Source organism: Loxodonta africana, unplaced genomic scaffold (assembly GCF_030014295.1).
Source record: "Loxodonta africana isolate mLoxAfr1 unplaced genomic scaffold, mLoxAfr1.hap2 scaffold_185, whole genome shotgun sequence".
Classification (NCBI taxonomy): Eukaryota; Metazoa; Chordata; class Mammalia; order Proboscidea; family Elephantidae; genus Loxodonta; species Loxodonta africana.
In genome coordinates, this window is record NW_026974929.1 from 68,810 (window position 1) to 96,706 (window position 27,897).

General features: G+C 43.1%; 1 long non-coding RNA gene across 5 annotated transcripts in view; it reads left to right on the plus strand.

The window, feature by feature from the left end:
• The window catches only part of LOC135229307 (uncharacterized), a 146,074-nt gene that overhangs the window by 54,716 nt on the left and 63,461 nt on the right, over positions 1–27,897 (plus strand). Inside the window, exon 4 of one of the 5 annotated variants that reach the window (XR_010320093.1) lies at positions 13,282–13,697. The exons of the other annotated variants lie outside the window; for them this stretch is intronic. This is a non-coding gene — a long non-coding RNA (uncharacterized LOC135229307). Of the gene's footprint in view, positions 1–13,281; positions 13,698–27,897 lie in introns of those variants that run through there. 5 annotated transcript variants of the gene reach the window in all.

A 27,897-nucleotide genomic window follows, 5' to 3' on the forward strand; every position in this document is an offset into this window, starting at 1 on the left:
TTCATTTTTGATGATTTCCAATTTTCCAAGATTCATACTTCGTACTTTCCAGGTTCCGATTATTAAATTGATGTTTGCAGCTGTTTCTTCTCATTTTGAGAAGTGCCATATCAGCAGATGAAGGTCCCGAAAGCTTCACTCCATCCATGTCATTAAGGTTGACTCTCCTTTGAGGAGGCAGCTCTTCCCCAGTCATCTTGTGAGTGCCTTCCAACCTGGGGAGGTCATCTTCCAGCCATATATCAGACAGTGTTCCATTGCTATTCATAAGGTTTTCACTGGCTAATGCTCTCCAGAAGTAGACTGCCAGGTCCTTCTTCCTGGGCTCTCTTAGACTGGAAGCTCAGCTGAAACCTGTCCTCCATGGGTTACCCTGCTGGTATCTGAATACCGGTGGCATAGCTTCCAGCATCACAGCAACACACAAGCCCCCACAGTACGACAAACTGACAGACACGTGGGGGTAGCAAACTATGATTTCATTCATCATTTTCATCTTTCGTTTTTTCAATCAGTCAATATTTAGAGAGATTCCATGTGCCAGGAATAGTCTACATCATGTGGACACAGTGGTGAAAGGTACCCACTGTCCCTGCCATTGTAAAGGGGAAACCCAGTGTGGGTGGGAGGGGGACTGGTAAAATGCAGTCCAGAGAAAGGACAGACCATGCTCCAGGAACCACACTGGACTTCAGAGAGCTTTGTTGGCTGCCGTTCATCTGTCCGGCTTGTAGATGTCAGAGTGCCCTCAGGCTCAGTGCTTAGTCCTCTCTCTCTATTGACACCCTCTCTCTAGGATGCCTCAGTGAATCAGTGGCTGTCTGTATCTGAGGATGCGATGTTTACACCTCCATCCATTTCAACTCCTCCTGGTTCGCTACTTATATTCAAATGTCAGCCTAACTCTCTGTACTGAGTTCTTCATCTGTAAAATGTGCCGTATAATGATACATTCCTCACATGGGTATCATGCAGAGAAAGTATCTTAAGAGAGGAGAAGCCCTCACAAGAGTCCTGGCACCAGTAAGTGTTAGCTGTCAGTATTATTACCTGACATCTCTACGTAGATGTCTAACAGCTATGCCATGTTATCAACGCCATGAAACAATTCTTGGTCCCAACCCCATTCCACCCTTATCGATGAATTTCTCAGGGCTTCAGTGATGGGAATGTGTGCGTTTTTCTGTATAATGGACATGGCTAATAAAGCTTGGCCTGGTCCTTCATAATAAGTTGCTCCAAAGTTTGTATGGGTGGAATCAGACAAGTTATAGCCAACTAATATAGAAAGAAAAAAAAAATAGAACTCTCAGCTGCTCATGTTTGTACTCCCAGTCCAGAATATCTGGTGAGGGTACTATATGGACTGAATTGTGTAACCCAAAAGGTATGTTGAAATCCTAACTGCTGTACCTATAAATGTGACCTGATTTGGAAATAGGGGATTTTTAAAATTATTTTTATGAGGCCATACCAGTTTTGGGTGGTTCCTAAACCTAATCCCTTCTGAGTTATAAAAATAGCAGAATAGACACAGACACAAACAGGGGAAGAGGGAGACAGACAAAGGGGAAGATAATCTACAAGGCCAGGAACGCAAAGGGTGGCTGGAAGCTGCTAGAAGCTGAAGTAGACATGAGCCATGCCCTGAATTCCTACTTCTAGCCTCCTGAACTGTGAGAAAATAAATACCTGTTCTTTGAAGCCACCCAATTGTGTTATTTTTTTCTTATGGCAGTACTAGATGACTAACACATACCCATGGTTATACATGAAGCCTGGTGTAAAATAGTGTTCTCCCCTCCTTGTCTAGCCCACCCAAATCCTGCTATTTCCCTATCAGTGTCCTCTGCTTTCACTAAGACCTACAACAGAGTCAGCTTGATGCTGATGTATAGAAATGCAGTTTATTTTTTAGTTTATATTTAGGATTGACTAGCATTAATTTCAATGGTTTGGAAATTTTTCTGTGGAGGCATTTCTGTAATCTATGAATGATAGCAGTTGCAGCTTTTCCTTCTTTTTGTTGTCGTTTTGTTTGGACCTCCAGTGTTAAATATTTAATATAAATAATGATAGAAAGCATCCTTCTGTTTTTAATGATTTTTTTGTGTGCTTTAAGTGAAAATTTTCAAATCAAGTCAGTCTCTCACACAAAAACCCGTATACACCTTGCTACACACTCCCAATTACTCTCCCCCTAATGAGACAGCCTGCTCTCTCCCTCCACTCTCTCTTTTCATGTCCTTTTCACAGCTTCTAAACCCCCTCCACCCTCTCATCTCCCTTCCAGGCAGGAGATGCCAACACAGTCTCAAGTGTCCACCTGATCCAAGAAGCTCAATCCTCACCAGCATCCCTCTCCAACCCATTGCCCAGTCCAATCCATGTCTGAAGAGTTGGCTTCGGGAATGGTTCCTGTCCTGGGGCAACGGAAGGTCTGGGGGCCATGACCACCGGGATCCTTCCAGTCTCAGTCAGACCATTAAGTATGGTCTTTTGAGAATTTGGGATCTGCATCCCACTGTTCTCCTGCTCCCTCAGGGTTTCTCTATTGTGTTCCCTGTCAGGGCAGTCATTGGTTATAGCCGGGCACCGACTAGTTCTTCTGGTTTGAGGATGATGTAGTCGCTGATTCACGTGGCCCTTTCTGTCTCTTGGGCTCGTAATCACCTCGTGTCCTTGGTATTCTTCATTCTCCTTTGATCCAGGTGGGTTGAGACCAATGGTTGCATCTTAGATGGCTGCTTGCTAACGTTTAAGATGCCAGACGCCAGTCTTCAAATTGGGAAAGCATTCTTATTTTAATGCTAATTAATTTTAAAGAGAATGTCCCGCATTTCACCATGAACTATCATGCCAGTTGTATTTTTCCAACTTAAGGAACTCGTTTTCTGGTCCATGATTGCTCAGCATCCTTATCTCTCAGTGTGATTGGATTTTATCAACTGCTTTGTCCCCATCTCTTGAGATGAGCATGTCTTTTCTTCTTCCATCTATGCATGTGATGAATTAAATTATTAAATCTTTAATGTTCACTCAAGCTTGCATGCTGACGATAAACCCCCTTGATGATGGCGTATTACATGGTTTATACTTTGCTGGATTTCCTTTGCCAGTATTTTATGTAGATTTTTGCATCCCAGTTACTTGGTGTGCTTGCCTTGTAACTCTTCTTCTGTCATCCTTGTCTAATTTGGTGTCAATATTAAAGTAGCCTTAGGGATGAAGTAGAGGAGCATCTCATCTTTTTCTCTTCTTTTCTGACTTTGCAGAAGATTAAAATGCTCTTTTTCTTGCCTGTTTGCTGCAACCTGAATGAGAGTGGTCTCGGCCTCCTGTTTTCTTAGGGAGATCTTGAACTACTGACCCATTTTGTGTAGTGATTAAAGGTCTTTTCTGGTGCTACTTTGAAAAATTTCCACTGCATGTTCTAGGCTGCTAGGATTTCCTCTTTAAATGTTATGTTGTTATCACTATTTTCAGTCTCATCCACGTCAATTAATCAATCCCAGATTTTCCCTCATTTTTCCAAAGTCAGACTCTACATCTATTCCTGGCACCAATTCCCTTATCTAAGACTTGTTGGCAAACAAAAATACAACCCAGCATCTTTGAGTCCATGATGTGAGAATACAGTCCCATATAACTTTTTTTGTAACTGTTGTTAAGTGTTTCTCCTCTTTTTTTTTTTTTTTTTTTTGTTCATTTCCCACCTATCTAGCAGTTTCAAAGTTGTGCACTTCAGGTTGAGGTCATTAGCTTGATTGACTCTGTGCAGGGCCATGGGGTGCCAGTTGCAAATGCGCATCAAAAGAGCACTCCTCTAGAACTAGGAGGCAGGAGGAGGTGGTTGGGCGGTTGTGGGGGGGGAGGGAACTGGGCAGGGCTGTGTGGAGAGGGGCGCCCAGGGGAGGTGCCAGGTCGGAGGCTGCCCCACCACAATCTCACGTGCATCAGGAAGGAGCTGGCTGCAGGAGCCTTTCGCGAGAGTCCCAGCCCACCCAGCCTTGCCCTGAACTCAGACCCGCTAGGCTCACAGGTCCCACCAGAACTAGGGGAAGCCTGAGGCTACCGATGTCAAGTCCCAGGGTACACCCCTGAGCCCAGTCACAGTGCTTATTCTGGAATAGGAGGGCAGAGGAGGCGTATGGGGACTTGGGTCCAGAGGGTGACCCAGAAAGGGTTGGAGAGTTGTGGTCACCCTAGGACTCTGACTCCGCACGTGAAGGGCCCAGGTTGCACTTCCAGGAGGAGAAGGCGAAGCCACAGAGGCCACACTGCTCACACAAACAATCCCCCACCCCCCTCTGCCCTTTCTCCAGGCGGGACGCCCCTCCTGTGCTGTCCTCAGAAGGGCTCTTCAGAGACCGCACCCCTAGTTTGCGGAGCAGCAGAGCCTGCCCCAGTCTGGACTAGGGACTTTATTTCTTCCACTCTCACCACTGGCTGAAGGCAGACTCCTGTCTCCACAGACTAAAGAGGAATTATCAAAATGAGCTCGGAACTCTAGATTTGAGTTAAGGATCATAAATTAACACAGAGAAATACAACTTTAACAACAAAGACCTGTTTGGAGCCCCAGTTGGAATTAAAAAAAAAAAAAAAACTTGAACAGAGGGAGTGATAAAGTTTTCCTTCTTTTGCCACCCTCTCTCAGTGGTCCCAAGCTTTCTCATCTCCCACCTCACAAGACTGTATCAACTGCTTTGAGACTTTTAGAATAAAGATCCCCAGGCATATCACTGCTGTTACCCTGTGAGGATTTCCCCAGTGCTGGGTTAGACTAAGACAGAATCCTTCCAAGGCTTCCAGGGCCTGTGTACTGGACGGTCAGCACACGGAGCCACAGAGCCCACTTCGTTTTTCCTGCAGTTGGGCATGACCCCAGGGACATGACCCTTGAGAGTGCTGACACTTCCTGAAGCCAGTGACCCTCCCCCTGGGCTTCTCTCTGCCTGGGTCTCAGAATCTGTCAGGCCAACTTGTACCCTCAGAAGTGTTTCTGCTGAAGGACACGTAAACAGCACTGTGGATTTGTGTCCCGCAGTCTGCAAAACTGCCTCCCCTGAGTGGGGTGAGGAGCTACTGAAATACTGAAATCACTGAAACTAGCAGAAGCCACAGCTCATGGTCCTGGGAGAAAACTGGGAAGGACGGAGAGGTGAAGAGGCTATAAAGGCCCAGTCGTGAAGGCGACCATGGGCCAGGATGTCCTGAAGTCGTAAAGCTGACCAATGCTGAGTGCCCTAAAACCTGCCACTCCTGTGCCCATCTTTTCTTTCAATGGACAAAGTCTTCCCCTGCTCTTATGTGCCTGGCCTGGAAGGGCCTTTGACTTATAACATGAAGCAGCCTCCAGAGCCTCTTGGGGCAAGTGATGGTCAAGGAGGCTCTGCCTAACCCCACCCTGCCCTTCCCAGTTGTCAGAGGACCAGGAATTTCAGTCTTCCAGCTCCTGAGCTGATCTAGTGACTTGTAACAGGATTTCGCTGGAACTGGAAGGTGTTGAAGACAGGAAGTACTCCTGGGTTTCTTCACCCAGCTGAATGCCTAGTTCCTGGTCTTATTACACGGCTTACATTCAGGATAAGAAGAGGCGTTTGGAGCTTTACGCATGACCTCTTAGCAGAGGTTTCTGTTCAGGAGCGAAGAGGTAAAAAGAAGCAGTGTCTACTAAGTCCTTTTCCAAGAGTCTCAGGAAATTCTCACGAAGACCCTCTCAGGTAAGGACTGACGGGAAATGCCTTGGTTTAATATTAAACTTTGCCCTTGACACATTTTGTTTATGGAGGGCATATACATATTGTCCGCTCAAGGAAGCACTGTAGTTCTTATCTAGACTTTATGTAGAATGAGTATATATAAAACCTAAACTTGGTCCTTAAGCAAGGGGTTACCTCTCAGAGAAGGCCTATGGGAAGGTTTCTACCAAATTCTGTGGTGCTGCCATTGCTCCAAGGATCCCAGGTGGTGCCAAGTTTGAGCACTCGGCTGTTAACCGAAGGTTAGTTTTTTGAACCCACCAAAAGGCTCTAAGGAGTAAAGACCTGGCGAACTGCTTCCGTTAAGATTACAAACCAGGAAACCCTATCGGGGCAGTTCTCCTTTTACACTGGGCCACAATGACTCAGAAACCCACTCGATGGCACCTAGCAATAACAACAGGAAGCCATTGCCCCCAATGTGCTTGAGATGCCTTTCTGGGGAAGGTTGGCCTTCAGAGCCAGCTCATGGCCACACGGGAACTGAGGCTCATGTTTTGTTACCACACCTTAGTTTCAGTCAGTAAATTTATTTTCCAGTTTATTCGTAAGACTTGACTGCAGACATCTCTCAGGTATTGTCAAAATTAATTCCATTCTCTAATAATGATTTGCCAGGACGTATTTCCAAGCGTTTCCAAGAGACTGGAAAAACTTTCCAAAGAGGCTTGTCCAGCGCCATGTTGTGCAGTAACTACAGTGTTGACGTAGTATATTAACCACATAGTTTCCACATTTTCTGCTTTCCTTAAATAACAACTGAAGTTCCAAGTCTACCACCTGAAGTACTTCCTTTAGTGTTTCACTTAGAAGTCTGGTGGTGATGAATTCTCTCAGTTTTCTTTCCCCTAAGAATGGCATTATTTGTGCTTTACTCCTGAAGGTAATGATACATAGATACATGATACATAGAATTCTGGGTTAGTATTTCCATCTTTCAGGGTTGAAAAAATGTTGTTTCACAATCTTTTTTTTTTGGCTTCCATGGCTTCTGATAGTGAATACAGAGTCATTCAAATTGTTTTTCTCAGGTGAAATGTGTTGTTTTCTCTCTACCTCCTTCCTGAGTATTTTCTTGACCTTTGTTATTCTGCAGTTGATTATGATGTATGGTATTTTTATGCAAGTAACCCATGTTCTATATATATATATGTGTGTCAACTGTTTTTCCCCTCCCGGGTATGTCTGTAAGTACAGTACACTGTTTTTTTCTTTTTACACGCTGCTGTTAAAAAAAAAAAAAAAAATTAGAGTAATGTACTTACAAATATACTTGGGATGTGGGGTAAGGCCCACTGGGTTGGCAAAAAACCCATAACCCGCAGAATATTTTTGTGCAAATACGGTATTGGGGCATAGAATTCTTTAACTTGCTGTGGTTTGCTGAACTTCTTGAATCTGTAAGTTTATGTCTTTCACCACATTTGGAAAGTGTTCAGCCAGTATTTTTTCAAATACTATTTTCTTCACCACACATTTTGTCCACTTCTTCTGGAGTTCCAATAAATAAGCTTTTTGTCTAGTTCTTGAGGCACTGTCCATTTTTTTCCATATTTTCCTCTCTGTTTGCAGAATGGATATTTTCTACTGATCTATTTCAAGTATTTAGTTTTTTCTCTGTCATCGCCATTCTGCTATTGTGAAAATATCAGCTGAATTTTTTATTTCTACCATTGTACTTTTAACATGTAAAATTTTCATTTGCAAATAGCACCTATTATCTTTCCATTTATTTAAAAAGTGTCTGTGTTATTTCTTGGAGAATGATTAGAACAGCATTTTAAAATCTGTGTCTTATGATTTTGAGACTACAAGTCCTGCAAAAATTTTATGCAGAATTTTTTTTTTTAGCAGTCAATTGACCCAGTTATGTTCAGGCTCCAAGTTCTGTCCCATCTTCTGTATTCTGTGGTTCAAATGTTAGTTCAATTTTTGAAGGCTTTGCAGCTGTATTCAGATCTAATCTATGTGAGCGCCACTCAGTATGGAACCTTGATGGCATTCTAACCCATAGTGCGGCTCTTAAAGGATTTTATAATGCTTCTTAGGGTCAGGGCAATGCATATGCATCTGGGGGGTGAACCAGAAGTTCATAGCAAGTCTGCAAAATCTCTTTCTTGCACAGCCTCCTCTCTATCTTTCTCTTCTCCTCTCTGAGTTCTGAAGGAGTGCGTTCTAACCCATAGTACGGCTCTTAAAGGATTTGATAATGCTTCTTAGGGTCAGGGCAATGCATATGCATCTGGGGGGTGAATCAGGAGTTCATAGCAAGTCTGCAGAATCTCTTTCTTGCACAGCCTCCTCTCTCTCTTTCTCTTCTGCTCTCTGAGTTCTGAAGGAGTGCTTTCCTGGCCCACTGGCGGAAATGCTGGGGCTTTAATCTCCTCATTCTGTTGTGCACATAAGTGACTGGTTCTACCTATGGGGCCAAAGCACTGGACAACCAGCCAAAAGGCTGGCAGTTTGAACCTGTCAAGAAGCGCCTCAGAAGACAAGCCTGGCGATCTGCTTTTGAAAAGTCTCACCCTTTGAGGCAGAATTGACTAGGTGCCAGTTAACAGCAGAGAGAGAGAAAATGTAATGGAGCTTTCTCTACAATATTTGGTTCTTCCATACTCTGATCAGAGAGAAGGATTCTCCTCTGCCAGAGTTTCAGGTGTCTGCCCACCTGCCCAGCTCCTTGTCTCTCTCCTTTACGGACCTTCTATCCCATTTATATGAGAGAGGGCTTCTCTTGGAGCTATTTCTGTCCACAACGGGTGTGCAGCTCTGAGATTGGGGCTCATTTAATTTCAGCCTCTGGAATGTTCATACTTTATGTTCTGGTTCCGCCCCTTCCCCATCCACCTTCAACACTTTCCTTTGCAGAGTCCTGAGATAGTGTCCCATGCATTTGTCCAGATACTTAGTTGTCAGATACCAGCATAGCCACCGGGGGCAGTGCTGTTGTGGTTGCGGGGGACGGACTGTACACTGAAGGAGCTGCAAGACCTGGCTGCCTTGTGTGAGCAGGACGGGGGTGTGCTGAGGAGTGGGTGCTGAAGGTGCTGAGTCAAGGGGAGTTTAATATAAAGTTGGGTCAAAGAGAGTTTGTTGACAAGGATTTATTGCCATAGCAAGGGTTCTGGAAATGGGTTTAATATGCTGTGGGATTGCTTTTGGAAGCTTAGAAAAGGCAATGGCCCACATTCTATGAAATCGAAATGCCAGACCTGCTGTGTCAGATGTCGGAAGAGGGATTAAAAGCCTCCAATATGTGGGCATGTCTGAGTTAGTCTTCTGTAAGACCATTTCTTGGAGGTCCTGAAGGATACCCATTTCATCAGAAGAATAAGGAATGCGGAGATGAGGGAGCACCAGCAACACAGAGCTTACCAATATGTATACTTTGTAGGGAGTCCCTGGGCGCCACAAACAGTTAAGTCCTTGACTATTATCCGAAAGTCTGGCCGTTTGAACGTACTCAGAGGGTCCTTGGAAGACAGTCCTGGCCATCTGCTACTAAAGGATGAAAGCCTTAAAAACACTATTGAACAGTTAGTTCTACTATGTCCACATGGGGTGGTCATGAGTCAGAAATGACTGGATGACAACTAACAGCAACAATCGTCTATAGGCTCAGGTTGTTAGTGGGAGCTGGGCTGCCTAGTAGCAATGCAAATCATGGGATCCCAGCTCAACAGAGGCCAGGTGGAAGGACTTAACTGTCAGAAACAAGTTGTGTGTGATTCCAATAATGGTCAGCAGGTCAGAGTAGTAGTTATCTATTGGGGCATAATAGATTGTCCCTAAACTTAGCAGGTGTGAGATAAATGGAAAATTAATATTCAACTCATTCTGATAAATTTGAAACTAGACAAAAATTTTGGTATCACTCAACACAGTTTTAAGGTGAAGGAATAAACTAGAAAATTTAAATAACTAGTATAAGTATAATAAGAGATTTTTCAAAGAATGATGATATAATTGCATACCTGAATAAAAGACAAATACATCAAAATCAATGATTTCTCTCCAGTATAGACATGAGGGTCTCAAATTGGCAAGGGTGAGAAGGGCAGACCGTTCTCTTGCCCCTACTACTTGACTGGATCAAACTGTGTTCAAAACTGTAAAATATTTAGGAAAACATTGTTTTGACCAGAGCAGCAAAGGACTTCTACGACGAAAACTAATGTACTAAAGTACATAAAATGAAACCTGAATATATGCAAAAAATATGCCATATTTTCAAATGAGAAGTCTTGTCAATCAAATGGAGGTCCCTAAAACTAATATATAAGTGGAATGTATTTCCAGTCGGAATATTAAGATAGTTGTTTTTGAATTGTATACAGTGATCATATGCTACAAATAGTACAGTAGATAGCAGAGGATGTTGCTGGTGTTAGGAGACTTGGAGTCCATTTCTGACTCATAGTGATCCCATTTCACCGCCCCAGAGGGTTTTCTAGGCTGTGATCATTATGGGAGGAGAACAACAGGTCTTTCCCCTCAGTGCCCCCTGGTGGGTTCGACCTGCCAAACCTTCTTTGGATTAGCAGATGAGCACTTAATCACTGCAACACTACGGCTGCTTTAAAAGGTATAGAGAAGAAAAACATGAAAAAGCAGGATACTGACAGGTGTCTACCTCTTCAGGTAACAGAACAAATTGATATTACATAGCATAGAAACTGACAAGTCGACCAATGAAACAAAATCTGCTAAGAAGTCACAATAACCATTGATACAAAGGCGGTATTTTGAGAAAATTATATTTATTTAATAAACGGTGCTGACTCAAGTGATCGTTCTGGGGGACAAAGCTTGCAAAAATGTGATACACAAATGATAGATTTGGAAAATCATGTGAAATGGAGATGACAAGACTTAATAACAATTTCCATTTTACACAGAAGGATAAAAGTTAAGCACTTGAAAAATGAGCAGTGAATTCAAACAGATCGTTCACAGCAAATCCACATGCCCAATAAACATAGTCCAAGTTGCTCAAAAACACTGGTGGTTAAGAAAATATCAAAGTCCCAGTGAAACTGGCACAATTTCAAAATCAACACCATCTATGGCTAGCTGGGCTGTGGGAAGAAGGATACCCTGAGACATGGCTGGAAAGGTGCTTTAGGACAGCCTTTAGGGGAAAGACATGGCCATGGCTCTGTACTTCTAAAACATACTTTGAGCTGGAAATCTCACTCTATGGAGTCTACTACACAGAAACAGATCCTGTAGTATACAACGGATAGTTATTATTAGTGTTGACCAAACATTGACTGTACATTGATAGTTGAATGATAGATAACTTATGGTAAAGCTACATCATCAATAAATGAGTTGTAGTAGTTGAGTGGGAAAAATACCTGTGAAGTATTATTGAAGTATTACTGAAAAAATCTAGTTGCAGAGAAGTGTATATAAAATGAGCACATCTGGGTTAAACAATATCAATTGTTTGAATATGCTTGGATACCTGTTTATGTTTATGAGTGTGTATAAGTCTGTGTGCTTGTTTAAGCAAGGATAAGAGAGACTACTTACCACATTGTTAACCTGAATTATCTTGGATTCACTTGCAGGAAAGAACAGGGGGAGGAGAGGTAGAACACGCAGGAAGAGTAGACTTAAAAAGCATGGATGATAATGTTTCCATTTTAGTGGTGTTATGTATGGACGAACAAATCTGTCTTAAAGGGAGAAAGCCAGAATATTCCTTAGAAGCAAGGATGGCTTTGGCCATGTTATCAAGAGGGAGGGACCAGTCCCTGGAAAAGGACATCATGCTTGGTAAAGCAGAGGTCCAGTGAAAAAGAGGAAGACCCTCAATGAGATTGATACAGTGGCTGCAACAGTGTGCTCAAATAGAGCAAAGATTATTAGGATTGCACGTGACCAGGTGGTGTTTTGTTCTGTGGTGCAAAGGGCCACTGTGAGTCAGAACTGACTTGATAGCTTCTGACAACAACATGTAGAAGTCCAGATAAAGTGTACTGAATTGATATCATCTATTTAAATTATTCATGTAAGTTAAAAGATCAAAAAATATAGTGTCAGTGCCATATCTAATGACTTACAGAGAATCAAGGTAGAATATCAAGTGAAATAAGGGGCGAGAGCAATGTGGGTGGAGTGTGACCAGGCTTCCATAAAAGTAAACACCCCAGCAGATGTACTTGTGTACCTGTGACTGTGTATATGTGTCCCTGCAGAGAAACGTAGGGAAGGATACACGTGTGTCTATTAACATTGGATACCCTGGGGGAGCAGGACCAAATTACATAGGAGGGTGGGACCCTGACATAAATTTTTTTCTCATACAAATCTGTGATCTTGCAAATGTGATAAAAAACAATTTCAGAGCTTTGGAAATTCATAAACATCATAGATATATGTATATTTTAACGTGTTTTGTTAGATATTTAAAACAGGTGAAAATTCTCCAGAATGACAGACAAAAGATTTGAATCACTGGAAGGAGAGCACACCGCAGAAAGTAATAATCAGATCCAGTGAATTTCTTGTTGTTCTTGGAGCCAGTGAGTTCTTCTGGTCTCTATAACTGGAAATGACCAAAAATAATTTTGGGAAGTCAGTAGAGTTACCCCTCAAACACATCTTGCAAGCACACGTCTACAGCTAAATGTAGAAGGCTGGACGCCATGTGCAATTCACTAGGTAACTCATGCGCCTCTAGAAGATTCTCTTTCCTGGATATGCTGCTTCCACCTCCTCCCTGCCTAGCCCCACTGGATAACCCACCTTTGTGCATTCTAGGCCCCATTCAGGTCTGAGCCTAGATCACAGAGGACATGAACTGAGAAGGTAGCTTTTAAGAAGAAAGATGTTGATGAAAAGATTTCAGAAACCAGGACCTCCCCAGCCAGCCTCTCCCCAGCCTGGGAATACCAACCCCTCCCACCCTGATACCTCTGAGAATCTCTGATTTTTCATTTTGGATCCTTAGGAGACTGCAGAATTTACCTGGTCTGAACACCTTGGTTCTTTTCTGCCTGTGACCCTCTGCCTCGCAGGAGCCGTCTCTGTCACTCTGAGGAATACACACAGGACAGACTGTGGACAGAGGTGCCCATCCTAGAGGCCCTTCCCTCCATTCCTCTGCCCCTGGGGGTTCCCTGTGATACTTGTGGTCTCATTTCCTAGAGAGATGGATACACCCCTATCATGTCCAGGGCTTACCCAGACTTGGGATTTGATGTCGCGACTGAGACTGGGGCTTTGTTGTTCACTGTTGAGTCTGGCCCTGAATCTGCCCCTTCCCACCATTACCTCTGATCACCTGTGTTCTCGCTGTTCTCCCCGGGTTTGAAGCCTGTCCTCTCTTTTGGTTCTTTCACCTCAGAGGGCCTTTTTCTTCCAGTTCTTTGACCTCGCGACAGGTCAGATTTGACCACAGGAAAACAAAAAGAAAATTAGCAAGTTTGTTTGACATGTCAAGAACCGAAATGTACAGCTTGATTTAGGAGAAGAAAAAGTTCCAAAGCTCTACCCCTTCCCCTAGGACATGCTCTACAGGAAATATCCTGCAAGCCCTGGATCAACTCTTATCCAGAAATGGTTAACACCCAGGGGGATTTTTCTACACCACCTCCCACTTACATTCCCCTAATGTGGCAAAAAGGGTGCATCCCAATCATAAACCCAAATTCACCCTAGGAGACCAGAAGACATGGCTGGGGTGAGTTCATTTTCCTTCAACCTGCCCTCCTCTCCTCCTACCAGGCCCTGCCTCTTTCTCTGCCTCTATACTGCTGGGAAGGGACCCAGAGTTGTTTGTTTAGGGCTTTATGTCCACTGCTCACCTGCAGACATGTTTCCCAACAGCCTGCCATCTCTCTGATTCCTTCTCCTCCAAAGAACTCAGTGACACCCCCTTCACCATCACACCTCAGCAGGGCCCCCCCGAATCCTCCCAAGTCCCACTGAAATCCCATTTCCCTATTTATACTGCGCTCATCCTTAGGGTCCCAAGATCTCACCATCCAGATGAGGCCTGTCCTGTCCTCTTCTGGGCCAGGGGAGCCTCTGAGGGGACCTGGTGTCTGTGTTCAGCTATCTGGGGCTTCTTCCATCCAGATTCCTCTTAGGGCTGGAGTTCTCTGTGCACTTGGGTTGGGAGGGTTGGGGTCACAGGGGAAGGAGGGTATGATCTTCCAGGGGAGCTGGGTGAAACGAACCTGAATGGAGGTCTCTCCTGAAGGGCCCACGTGTCCAGCCCAAAGGCCCTGCTCCTTCTAGTCCTGGGGTTCTAGAACGTCTTCAGGCGCTTCCCCCTCTGGCCTCGGTGGTGTGCCTGCTCCTTCTGCAGCCTGGTCTCCTGCCTCTTCAGCCTGTCCAGCTGGTGCCTCAGCCTCTTCAGTTCTTCTCTCTGCTTCTCCAGCTGCTCCTCGAGGCGTCTGCAGACCGCTCTCTTCTCCCTCACCTCCCTCTTCTTTGCGGCCAACAGGCAACGCCTGGCCAGCTGGTGGCAGCGTCTGGGCCTGCGCTGCACTGAGCGTGGCAGCCGCCTCTCCAGCAGCTCTTCAAAGAAGACTCGGCAGCTGAAGCCCTGAGTCACACCATGCTCCGCATGGGCCACGAGGGCCTCCCGGGACTCGAACACGCGGCAGCAGGCCACGCAGCGGAAGCCGCGCTCACAGGTCACCAGCCACTCCGGGGTGGTTGCGCGGGGTCTCTCCCCATCCTCCTCCCCTTGGTCGGTGGGCTCCTGGGTACAGGTCTGGGGCCCCTCCTGCCAGGGCTCCAGGTTGCTGACCAGGGACTCAGTGTTGGCCAGACTGGGGGCAGAGCCAATGGTGCTCTCCTCAGAGAGCTCGGCTTCAAAGACCTGGGGCATCTTGCCCACGGGGGCAAAGGAGGTTTTGGTCTGCCAGGAGACCGCCACCCCCTTGACCGTGCGCACCTTGGTGAAATATGCACACCTGACCCATGGCTTTCCTGGGGCAGCCCCGTAGCTGGAGGAGTGAGAGGTCTGCTCGGTGGAAGATGACAGAAAAGAGTTCTCAGATTGTTTTGGAATCTTCCTGGGCCTGGAGCTTCGACTTTTTTCATGGCATGTTGTTGACTGTTGCACATTTTCCTCTTGGATAGAGACCTCTGGGAATAGAGAGTTAATTTACTTGAGCTTTCAGGGTCCTTATTCTCACCTGTGACCCCAAAGCTTTGGTCATAGGGACCCCTGGAGGCCTTTCCATTACCACATCCTCCACCTCTGCAGACCCCATGGTTTCTTTCTTCTTCCCCAGAGACCCACCACCCTTTGGGGGCACTGCTGCGGAAGACAAAGTCTCCATTGTAAAGTGGCACTGTTTATGGTAGTTCATTTTTTAAGAAGTTATTTTTCTTTAATTCCACATTTATTGAATTCCAATGAATTTGTTCCTTTGGAACTTAGAAATGACCTCATTCCCATGAAGCTTCATAATAAATGTGTGACTTGATGTTTTGTATGCGGGTGATATTCTTAGTAAATTTGGAGGGTAAACACTCCAGAGCAATGGTCACCTCTTTTCATCCTCTTTTTACTGAAAGGCTTTTTATAGAGGAGGTATACGTAAAGAGAAGAATGTGTATATTTAGTTATGATTCTTACATGTATACCTCTTCCTTGCACCCTTCTTAACCCAGCCACAGTAGAAGATGAAAATTGTTTTTCTCAGAATAGAAGCCCAGTCCTTAGTAGATGAAGTGAGGCAGAAAGAGATGGCCGTATCTGAGAACCTTGATGCGAGAACTTCAGATGGAGAACACACAGCCTTCTCCGCTGTGTATGTCTCAGTGGGTTGTCTGTGTCAACCTAAAGGTCTGTGTATGTTTCTGAATCTGTGGGAACGACTGCAGAGTTCAGGATGCAGAAAGAGATGGAGCTAGGTCGGGTGCGTTGGATGGAGGGAAAGCTTGAGAGAGAGACAAGATTCAGAGATGGAACATGCCAGCAGTTGGTTAGAAGGATGCAGAGATCAAGGAGGGAGCAGAAAGCAGGGCTCAGCCACTGAAGGGCAGAATGGGGCAGCAACCAAGAAGACAAAGGGGGGGCAGACTAGTCGGAGAAAGAATGGATAACTAAGAATGATAGCAGAAACTGAGGTTAGCTATATTTGGAATTTTAAAATTCTTTCCTGCTAGACTTTGAAAACATAATGCTAAATGGAATAAGTTAGTATTTGCCCTAAGTATAGGGCAAATACTGTACGATCTGACTTACATGAAATAAGCAAATATATAGAAAGCAAGGATTATTGGTCGCTGCCAGGTGTGGGCAGGGGGAAGGGGAAGTTTTTCCACTGGGGCATTGAGGTTATGTTAATGGTTGTAGAAAAGTTTGGAGAAGGATATTGAGAATGGTTACATGACTTGAAGAATGTAATGAGTATCACTGACTCATACATTAGAAATTATTCAGTTATGTTTTATGTATATTTTCAACACAATTTAAAAAAAGAAAACTTTGCAATTACAAGAGAAAAAAAAACAATCTATACTATAGCTGTCTTTACCTAGAAGAAATGTTAAACCCTTAGGTAAAGATGGTCAGGAGACCTTGGAGGAGAAGGGAAATCCCTAGAGCTAGAGGGGCAGGGCCTTCCTGGACCTTCTTCTGACTGAGTCCAGGCTGAGGACTGTGGCAGCTTACATTGACTGGGAACTCTGAATGAATGTGTCGTACTGTGCTCCATCACACCACCCACTCCCAAAACCTCCTGATAAATTTGATATATGTTTTTAATTCGCATGATATATTAATTCATTCTCTTGAAAAAATTAAGTACAAGTCTCTGTAACCACCCTTCTCCCTGGTTCTATACCCACTGCCCCAGTTGCCCACCTGCGTTCTTTCCACTAACAAAGCAGGAGAGTTCACAAATCTGACTTGTCTGCTACTGTTATGGAAAGCCCCTCAGATGACAGTAGAATTCTATACTTCACTCACTTATTTATTCCTTCATTTATTTATTCACAGTATAATTTCTTACTGTTTACTAATAGACAGGAAGTTTTTTCAGGTGAAAGCCTCGGTGATCCCTTGTGGTCCTTGTCTCCGGGGTGAATCAAACCCCTTGCTGCCCAACACCCATCACACAGACTGAATTTTCCTCCCACCCTTACCTCTGGCCTTGGAGAAAGGCCTCTTCCTCATGTATTGCCGCTCCATTCTGGCTGGGTGAAGATGAATCACGAAGGATGGTCACCGGCAAGATGTTTCTCCTCCTCCCACGTAGAGATGATGTCCCAAACTCTCACAAGTTGGGGACCTTGATTTAGGCAGAACTGTTTGTAATTTGGTATCCAAAGTCGCTCTCCCACAGGAGACCTCAGAGCCACAACCTCTCCAAAGAGCAGTTGGGATCTGAGTGAGCACCAAGGTTTCCAGTAACTCTTGTGTGACATCATTGCTGACATCGCTCAGTTCCAAGGGCCCAGTTTGAATCTAAACAGCGCACTAGGAAAAAATATGGCAACTGTTGTGGGAGAGGCTAGGAGGCTGGGAGGAGGGAAATTATATCTTAAAAATGAATTGAAATGTTCACTTAAAGAAGTCAACATCTAAGAGGAAGGAAACTGTGAGTTGAGGAAATAGAAGAGTATAATGAGTCGCTATTTCTCCCAAACCTCTTCTCTGGCCCTGAATCAAATCTCTCCAGCCCTAGAAACACAATGTCCACTCTGAACACCTCTCAGGCCTCCTTTGCCACTTAGGCTTCACACAGGCTGTTCCCTCTGACTAGTAGACATTCTCTCCCTTCCTGTTGACTGGTTCCTCCTCCAAGGTACCCAGTCTGTGCTTCTGGTTTATGTATTCAGAGCACCTAGTAATCTTTTAGTAATCCTCCATCATAGCACTGAGTCATAGGAGATGCTCAATTTCCAATTTGTGTCTTCCAAATGTGTTGTAAATAACTTGGGGACAAAGATGAGTTCTGCCTCATATTTGGCAGTCTCAGAAAGTGAGACAGAACCCCACCCATAGGAGATACCCAATATATATCTATTGATTAAATAAAAGAAAACTCTTCCAAAAGACTCACCCTTCGTAGCCATCCGTGCAGAATGGAGTTTTTGGTCTGTTGCCTGGAGGTACCATCACTCAGTGGTGGTGTCTAGGCCACTCTCTCTTGACCTCCTGACTCTAAACCCTGTGAAGCCTCTTGGCCTGTCCACACGCTTCTCCCCTGGAGCCACTAAAAAGGGTAGGATTACATCATCACAGAAAAGCACGGAGACTCCGGACGTCTATGGTCAACCTGCCTGGGAGGCTTAGGAGAGCCCTCGGGGAAAGGTCCACTGTCCTCTGCTTGATCTCCTTTTTTGTCCAGGGGGCAATTAGAAAAGGAACAAGCAAATTGAGGAAACATTTTAAGGCAGGGTTTGGAAAGTTGTGCTTGGTAGGTAGAGGAGAGCCTGAGGATTTGAAGGAAAATGAAAGATGTCAACATGGGAGCAGAGGGCTTGCTTTGTGTCACGACAGATGGTAGAACGTGGGCAAGTGGTTGGAAATATATAAAAAAAGAAAATCTCCTAACCATCCACTCGTATTTCAAAATTTAGGTCAAGCATCACTTCCTGGTGGAAGCCTTTCCGACCCTACACCTGGTAGAATTTCCCACCCTGCTCCACACTCTATTGTATTTAAGAAACGCTTCTGCCACAACTAGGGACAAACTTGATTGCATTTACATGTTGTGATGGATAGCAAAAATGGCCACATGTTCTAATATGTATGTATCCATACATATTATATGACCTACAGCTCCCTTTCTGAAGAGCAAGATTCTTCCTCCAGTCCTTGAATTTGGACTGATCTATGATTGCTTTGGCCTTTGGGACAGTACAAAGACTAATAGCAGCAGAGACCGGATATAATTAGACACATCATGGCTTGCTCTCTTACCAAAAACCAAACCCATCACTCTCAAGTATATTCTAACTCATAGTGACCCTGAAAGACAGAGAAGAACTGCCCCATAGGATTTCCAAGGCTGTCATCTTTACAGAAGGAGAGTGCCGTGTCTTTCTTCCGCAGAGCAGCTGGTGGGTACAAACTGATTACCTTTCCTTTAGCAACTGAGCCCTTAACCACTGCACCACCAGGGCTCCTCCTTGCCCTCTTGCTGCTCTTCAAACACTGAGAACCCATGGGAACAGCCCAGGCCACCCTAATAAATGACAAGAGACCATTAGAGAGAGAATCCAGCAGAGAAGATTTCAGGCCCTCTGCCCGCCAGCTCACATGGTGGCTGATTCCAGATACATGAGGGCGCCCAGCCGAGAGCGGCTGAGTCTGCCCCAGACCAGAAGAACCCCAAACTGCCAACCCGCAAAGCTGTGAGCTAAGTAACTGCTTGTTCTTTTAAGGCACTTCATTTTGGGGTCATTTGTTATACAGCAATTGATAACTGATTTGTTAACTGGGCTGTTTCTCTCACGAGACTGCAAGGAATCTTTTCTTAATCCTTTCTGTATCAGCAGTATCTGGCAGAGGGTTGTTCATGTAGTCATTAGACAGTAGAAATTTCATTTACACCAGTTAAAAGTTTCTGTCATTATGTTTTAATTTTGTTTTATAAATAAGATATGGCTGGATTTGCAAGTCTAAGCTGAGTGTACATGTTTTTTCCTTAGGTATTAATCCCTTTTTCTTGCTATTACTCATACATTTAGACATAATTCCCATATTATACTTCACATTCACTGTTCTTTTTTTTATTATTATTCTGCCTTTCCTGTTTCTTTTTTTATTGGAATGATGAAATTTCTCTTACTTTCTTTTTCCTTCTAGCTATTTGAAGGTTGTATTTTCAATTCTTGTTCTTTCATAGTAAACATGAGATCTTTGAACATTTTAATATTTGGTATATTGTATCAAGTTCATGTCTCAGTTCTCCTCTCAAACAGTAATTTTTTGCTAGCTGCCATTGAGGTGACTCCGACTAATGGTGAACTTAGGTACCACAGAACTAAAGGTTGCCAGGTCCTGTGTCATCCTCACAAGTGCCAGCAATTTAGATTCCATCATTACGGCTAATGTGCCGGTCCATGTCACCAAGGGCCTCCTACAGCCTTGTTGGCCTTCTTCTTCACCAACCATGATATTCTCCTCTAGGACTGATTAATCTGTCCTGATGACATGTCCAAAGCAAGTGAATTGGACAGTATTCTCTTGTGATCTGTAAGGGTTTAATTGTCTAATTTTCAGAAGTAAGTCTCCAGGTCTTTCTTCCTCGTCTGTCTTAGTCTTGAAGCTCCACTGAAACCTGTCCACCATGGATAACCCTGTTGGTATTTAAAATACTGGTGGCCTAGCTTCCAGCATCATAGCAGCATCCAAACCACCACAGTACAGCAAACTAAGAGACAGGCAGTGAGCTGAACAGGGTATTGTTGTTGTTAGGTGTCATCAGGTCAGTTCTAATTTATAGTGACCCTATATACAGCAGAACAAAACACTGGCCAGTCTTGTGCCATCCTCACACTTGTTATTATGCTAGAGCCCATTGTTGCAGCCACTGTGTCAGTCCATCTCACTGAGGGTCTTCCTCTTTTTCACTGTCTACTTTACCAAGCATAATGTCCTTCTCCAGGGCCTGGTCTCCCCTGATAACATGTCCAAAGTGTGTGAGACAAACACTCACCATCTGTGCTTGTAAGGAATATTCTGGCTGTACTTCTTCCAAGACAGACTTGTTTGTTGTCCTGGCAGTCTGTGGTATATTCAATATTGTTCACCAACACCATAACTCAAAGGCAGCATTTCTTCTTTGCTTTCCCTTATTCATTGTCCAGCTTTCACATGCATATGAGGCGTTTGAAAATGTCATGGCTTGTGTCAGGCACACCTTAGCCTTCAGAGTGACATCTCTGCTTCTCACCACCTTGAAAAGTTCTTTTGCAGCAGATTTGCAATACATCATGTGATTCCTTGATTGCTACTTCCATGAGCGTGGACTGGGGAACCAAATAAAATGAGATCCTTGATAACTTCAATCTTTTCTCTGTTTATCATGATGTTGCCTACTGGTCCAGTTGTGAAGATTTTTGTTTTCTTTATGTTGAGGTGCAACCCATACTGAAGGTTGTAGTCTTTGATATTCACCGCTAAGTGCTTCAGGTCCTCTTCACTTTCACCAAGTTTGTGTTATCTGCATATCGTAGGTTGTTAATGAATCTTCCTCTAAACCTAATGCCACGTTCTTCTTCATAGAGTACAGATTTTTGGATTATTTGCTCAGCATACAGATTGAATAAATGTGATGAAAGGATAGAACCCTGACACAAACTATTCCTGATTTTAAACCACATAGTGCCCCTTGTTCTCTCTGAAAAACTGCCTCGTGGTCTATGTACAGGTTTCACATGAGCAAACTTAAGTGTTCTAGAATTTCCGTTCTTTGAAGTGTTACCCATAATTTGTTATGATTCACACAGTATAATGCGATTTCATAGTCAATAAAACACATGGAAACATCTTTCTGGTATTCTGGTATTCTCTGCTTTCAGCCCAGATCCATCAGACATCAGCAATGATATTCTTCATTCCATATCCTCTTCTGAATCTGACTTGAATTTCTGTTGCAACTTCTTTTTAATGATCTCCAGCAAAATTTTACTGGGTTTTGATATTAATGATATTGTTTGATAGTTTCTGAATTTTGTTGAATCACTTTCTTTGGAATGTGCACAAACATGGATCTCGTCCAATCGGTTGGCTAAATTATTCGGCCAGTGCTGCATCTGTTTGTTGAAACATCTCAATTGGTACCTGTCAGTTCTTGGAGTCTTGTTTTGTGCCAATGCCTTCAGTGAAGCTTGGACTTCTTCCTTCAATACCATCAGTTCTTGATGACATGCTACCTCCTGAAATGGTTGAACATCGACCCATGCTTTTTTTTTTTTTTTGTGCAGTGACCCTGTGTATTCTTTCCATCTTATTTTGATGCTTCCTGTGTTGTTCAGTATTTTGCCCATAGAATCCTTCACTATTGCATCTCGAGGCTTGGATTTTTTCTTCAGTTCCTGTAGCTTGAGAGATGCCAAGCATGTTCTTCCCTTTTGTTTTTCTAACGCCAAGTCTTTGCGCATGTCATTATCATACTTTGTCTTCTCGAGCCGCCCTTTGAAATCTTCTCTTCAGCTCTTCTACTTCCTCATTTCTTTCATTTGCTTTAGCTACTTTACGTTCAAGAGCAAGTTTCAGGGTATCTCTGACATTCATTTTGGTCTTTTCTTTCAGTATAAGGGCTGTATTTGAGGGTACCATCATTTTTATATCTAGCAAGTGTTCTCGTCAGGGCAGTTATTGACTGTAGCTGCACACCATCTAGTTCTTCTGGAAAATAAAAGTTTCAACAGGGAAATGCTAGGGTCTACTCTTGTATGACTCCAAACTATAAATAGGGATTAGTGGTTGGAAAACAGTAGAACAAAAGATGATCTGCATCTGGTCAAAATGTTTCAAATGCCTCAGTGACTTCAGCCTGTCTCCTCAGACTTCTCTCTGGAGAAGACATGGGGCTTCCTGGACCCGGGCCTTTTGTCACCCCTTAACTATCCAATCATATTCTGAACTTGGTTCAGGCATCAATTCCTGGTTGTGCTCTTCCCTAAATATCCTCCTGGTAGATTTGTTCACTTCTTGCTCCCTACTCCACTGTACCTGCAAAACCCTTTACTACAGCATAAAACACAATTGCATTTACTTTTTGTGGTTGATGTAAGAAATGTCTACACATTCATCCTCTCTCTGTGCCCATGCCTTCTATGAGACTCTGGAGCGCCTTTCATTAGCAGCAGGAGTCTTTCTCCATCCCTTAGTTGGGGCTAACATTATTGTTTTGGACATTGGGATGGTAGGAAACCTGATACAAGGACACAGTTTAAAGACTTTGCATTGAGACTTCCCTTTTGTTGCTCATAAACCCTGAGGACTCATGGGAACATCCTCAGGCCAGCCTGCTAGATGATGGAAGACCAATGGAGGGAGGATCTAGCGGTTTCACTGACTTGATGTTATGAACTGGCTCCCAGCTACCTGGAAGCAAACTGTAGACACATGAGGAAGCCGTGTTGTGAGCCACTGAGGCTGGCCCAGATCAGAAGAGCTCCAAAATGACAACTTGAAAAATTGTGAGCTGGTAAATTGTTGCTCTTTTAAGACACAACAATTTGGGGTCATTTGTTACACAGCAATACATGACTGATACAACTGTTAACTTGGCTGTTTCTCTCACCAGGCATTGAGGGAAATTCTCTGAGTCATTTCATCATCAAGAGCAACTGACATAGGGTCTCACATATAGCTGTTATAGTGTAAATGTTTGCTGACTTCATGGATGAATGAATAATATGAATTGTAAGTGTGAATCAGCACAAATTCATGTGTGCAAGAAAACTTGATATTTCTTTAAATAAACTGAATTCCAACTCAGAGCTCTCGGTTTACAAAATTGCGGTAAAATTTTAACCTTACTTCTTTGTAGGGGTGTATTTGGTGTTGGTTTATTTTCTGGGTACCCCGGGGTCTAAAGAAGGACCAAGGTTTGGAGATCTTTAACACACCCATCGCCTCAGCCTATGTGGGTGATCTCTCTAGAAGCATTGTTTCTGCTGCTTCCATTCCCAGATGGAGCATGAGAACCTTGGCAGGGCTGGGAACACCATAACGTGGTTTGTCTACTTGTGTGCCTGCATTACCCTTTGAGGTGCTGCCACCTAGCCCAGGGCATTATCAAGAAGCAGGTCTCATCCCTTCCCAGTGTGTAGGTCTCTGCTGTCTGACTCCCACTCTTCCCCTGGGTTCCAGTTCACTCTGTGTGATTACTGCAATGAGCTGAGACTCTTACAACAGACTCTTCAGAGTCTCGAAGTTTCAGGGCTTTAACTCTGTGAGTCCAATTACCTCTTTGAAATGAGGTAGGGAAGGTTGAAAAACATAGGAAGATTTTATTTTGAATTTAATGTTTCAATAAAATTTCTTGCCATGCATTTTCAAGTGGTTCTGCCAAACAATTCCCTCTGTTCTCTTACAAGATGCAGGACGATGAGGAGGGAATGTTTGCTGTGTCATAATCTCCAGAAGGATGCAAAGTGCACATGGGGTCCATTCCCCCCGATGCTCACACTTGAGCACCACACCCACATGGAAATCTTTGCAAGTGTTACTGAGTCCCTCACACATCCACAGTGAACAACTTTCAGATTCTCATAAGAAGGAATTATTTGTGTCCTAAGACGAGGAACTCCTTGGAGACCCTACTGTGTCCTACAGGGTCGCTGTGAGTCGGAATTGACTGCATGGCATCGGGTTTTGTTTTTGCTTTTTGGGGGGGTGGTTGATGTCAGCTGCAGGATAGTGTTTAAAAAAATGTTGACAGCGTAGCAGGTAAAACCAACCAAATGAAACTGAAATGAAATGTCTTTTTTCACACTTACTGACCTCACAGTTCCTTCAAAGTGTTTACTTTCCACTGGGTTCAGAGGCAAGAGGGAACTCTTCATGAGAGAGACACAGCTTGGGACACCTCCAAAATGATACGTCTCCCTCCTGATGTTAGGTAACATTACATACTGTTTGGCTGGTTTATCATCTGAGTGCTCCACAAAAATAGAAGGCCCATGCAGGCAGGACCTTGTCTGCTGTGTTGGTCAGAGTATCCTAGTTCCTGGTGCCTGAGAAGCTTCCAAAAATGATATGCCTGATTGAAAGTGCGTGGGTTTTTACAAAAACCATGGAAGTGCTCTGTTTATGTAGTTACAATAGAAAACAGGCACAAGGAAATGGAGACTAGTTATGTATGATTAGAAATGGAGACTAGTTATGTGTAATGAGAACAGAACTTGTTAATGAAGAGATAAAAAAAAAAGATGTATTAATAGAATGTACCCCTTCACTTTGGCTGGAGAGAGAGATGGTAAAATTGGGTTGTTTTCGCCTACTGATTTATAGGTTCTGTATATTTAATTGAAATGTTAGTCTTTCGGGAGTCACAAATATTTCTATTGAGATATAATTCACCGGCCATAACATTGCCTTTTATAATGTGCAGAATTCTGTGGTTTCTAGTGTATGGACAGAGTTGTGCAACAATCACCACTGTCTAGCTTCAGGATATTTTCAGTACCCTGTAAATAAACGCCCTGCATATTAGTAGTCATCCTCATTACTCCTTTCCTCCAAGACGTAGCAGCTGCTAATCTACTTCCTGTCTGTGTTGGTTTGTCTGTTCTGGATATTTCATGTAAATGGAATCATGCACCATGCGGTCATTTCTGTTTGGCTTCTTTCACTTAGCATAATGTTCTCAAGGTTTGTCCATGTTGTGCCATGTGTTAGTACCTGATGCCTTTTAATGGCTGAGTAATATTCCATTTTACGAGTATACCACGGTTTATCTGTCAGTTCATGACTTGGGGATTCTCTCCACATTTTGGCTATTTATAAATAATTCTACTATGAAAATTCTTTTGTAAGTTATAATGTGAACGTGCTTCAGTTGTCCTGGATGCATACCTAGGAGTGGGATTGCTATGTTGCATGCTAACTCTATGTTTACCTTTCTGAGCAAGCACCTAACTGTTTTCCAAAGCGATTGGATCATGTTACATGTCCACCAGCAATGTATGAGGGTTCCAGTTTCTCCACATCCTCACCACTTGTGTTGTCCATCCTGTTGATTTGAGCCATCTCAGTGGTTTTGAAATAATAGTGCGTTTTGGTTTTGATTCACATTTCCCTAATGACTAATGAGGTTGAGCTTCTTATCATGTGATTATTGACCATCTCTATACCTTCTTTGGAGAAATGTCTGTTCAAATCCTTAGCCTACGAATTTTTCTTCAGATTTTTGCCTGTATTTTTGCTTTCTTCATATAGTTTTTGATATGCCTAACATCTATATCTGTATCTTACCACTTTCAGCCTTCGCATCTTTGGGATTTTTAGATAATCTTTCTCTTTTACCAACAAAAAGCAAAACAAAATCTCTCATAGTTTCTTCTGAAATTTGTATGGTGGCATATTTTACTTTTAAATATGCGATCCTTTTGGAGTTTTGTTTCCTGCAAGCTATGAGAAAAAGGGTGAAAATATTTTTACAGAAGATCTAAATGATTACCAAATTGCAGCAAGCACTCCTTTTTGCCTTTTTGCATAAGCCATATCTTAACTGCATTTTCCCTATTCCATGTAGAAAAGCATTTTTACAGAACGAGGCCTATCATTCCTAGCGATTTCATTTTAAGGTTTTGCTTTGCTGCAATAGAAATCCCTTCTATACCTTATCTACACTACACACCTGTTCTCATAGCCAATAAAAATTTTGTGTGAGTAGGACTCCTGTGAATTTATAAGATGAGGTTGAATTTTATAACTGGTTCCATGTGGTGCAGCCCAGCAGAAGGACAGACAGAAGCGGAAGCTCCAGAGGGAACAGAAGCTATAAGAACATGAGCCTCTAGAGATTTGCTGCTGCATTTCACAGAAAGCTCTAGACTTTTCTTTATAAGCTTATCATGATATATGGCCATCACCTTAGAACAGACGAGAATAGTGCTTTTTAAGTGAGGCATTCAGGACAGAACTGGAGAAAAATGTAGAACAAAATCCTAATTCAAAAAAAAAAAAAAAAAACCAGAATTGCTAGCTTGACAGAGACTGGAGAAACCCTGAGAATATGACCCCCAGACATCCTTTTAGCTCAATAATGAAGTCACTCCTGAGGTTCACCCTTAACCAAAGATTAGACAGTCCCATAAAACAAAATGAGACTCCTGGGGCATACCAGCCCAGGAAGAAGGACTAGAAGGCAGGAGAGGACAGGAAAGCTGGTAATAGGGGACCCAAGTCTAAGAAGAAAGAGTCTTGACATGTCTTGAAGTTGGTAAACAATGTCGTAAAACAATATATGTCCTAACTGTTTAATGAGAAGCTACTTTGCTCTGTAAACCTTCATCTAAAGAACAATTAAAAACAAAAGTTAGGCATTCAGAAGGAGGGTGTTCATTTCTTAGCAGATGGTTAGACTTATGTGTTCTGGTGAACATATGTACCCATCTCTTGGGTATGTATCTAGAAGTGGAATTGCTGAGTCATAGAATATATGGATGTTCACAGCTTTAGTAGATACGGCCAAAGCATTTTTAAAGTGGTTGTACCAAATTACACTTTCACTAGCAGTAGATTAGAATTCCAGTTGCTCCATGTTCTACCAAATACTTGGTATTTCCATTTTTTTTTTATTTTAGCCTTTCTGGTGTGCAGGGTTAGGATCACATTGTGAGTTTTTATTAGAATTCCTCTGATAACTGATGTAGTCCCTTTCCATATGTATGTTGGCCATACAGAAATCTTTTATAGAGCGCTCAAGTATTTACTTGTCTTTCTATTGAATTCTCTTTTTTTTTCTTTATGAATCATCCTTTGTATATTCTAGAACCAAGTTTGTAGTAGGATGTATGTATTGCAAATAACTTCTGCTTCCACATGAATTCTCCCTTGTAGCTTGTCATGAACTTTCAAATTAAAAAGCATGCGTTTTACAAAAACAGGCAAATGTATAGAGACGAAAGTTTATAAGGGTTCCCAGGGCCAGGAAGGAGGGAATAAAGGGGTGTTATTGCATATGGAAACTGAGTTTCTGTTTACAATGATGAAAAAATCACACTGATTAAGGGTAGGGTTCCACAGCCGATTAATGCAATTCCTTTCAATAGTGTGTACACCTGTACAACTCGTTCACTTGGCAAAGGTTTTGTGTTATATTTACATCAACAACAAAAATGCGTAGCTGCTGAGGAAAATGATAGTACTGAATTGATGAGATGTATTCTTTTATTATTCTCTTCTCTGTTTTCTCATTTGTTTTCATAAGAAGTTACTGTTAAAATCAAAGGAAATAAAACGTTTGCATGATGAAAGTGGACAGCAATGTCTATTCCACCCACTGTGTCCCTCTGAAGTTTAAATGAGGAACTACATGCCACTAGCAGACGCCCAGCCTTACTTAGCACTCAGGAAATATTCATTTCTCCCACTCCTCTGACTCATGGTCTTCTCCCCTTCTTTATTTGCTCTTTTCTGTTTCCAACTGGCTGTATATGACCACCAGGCTTCCTGACTCCATCA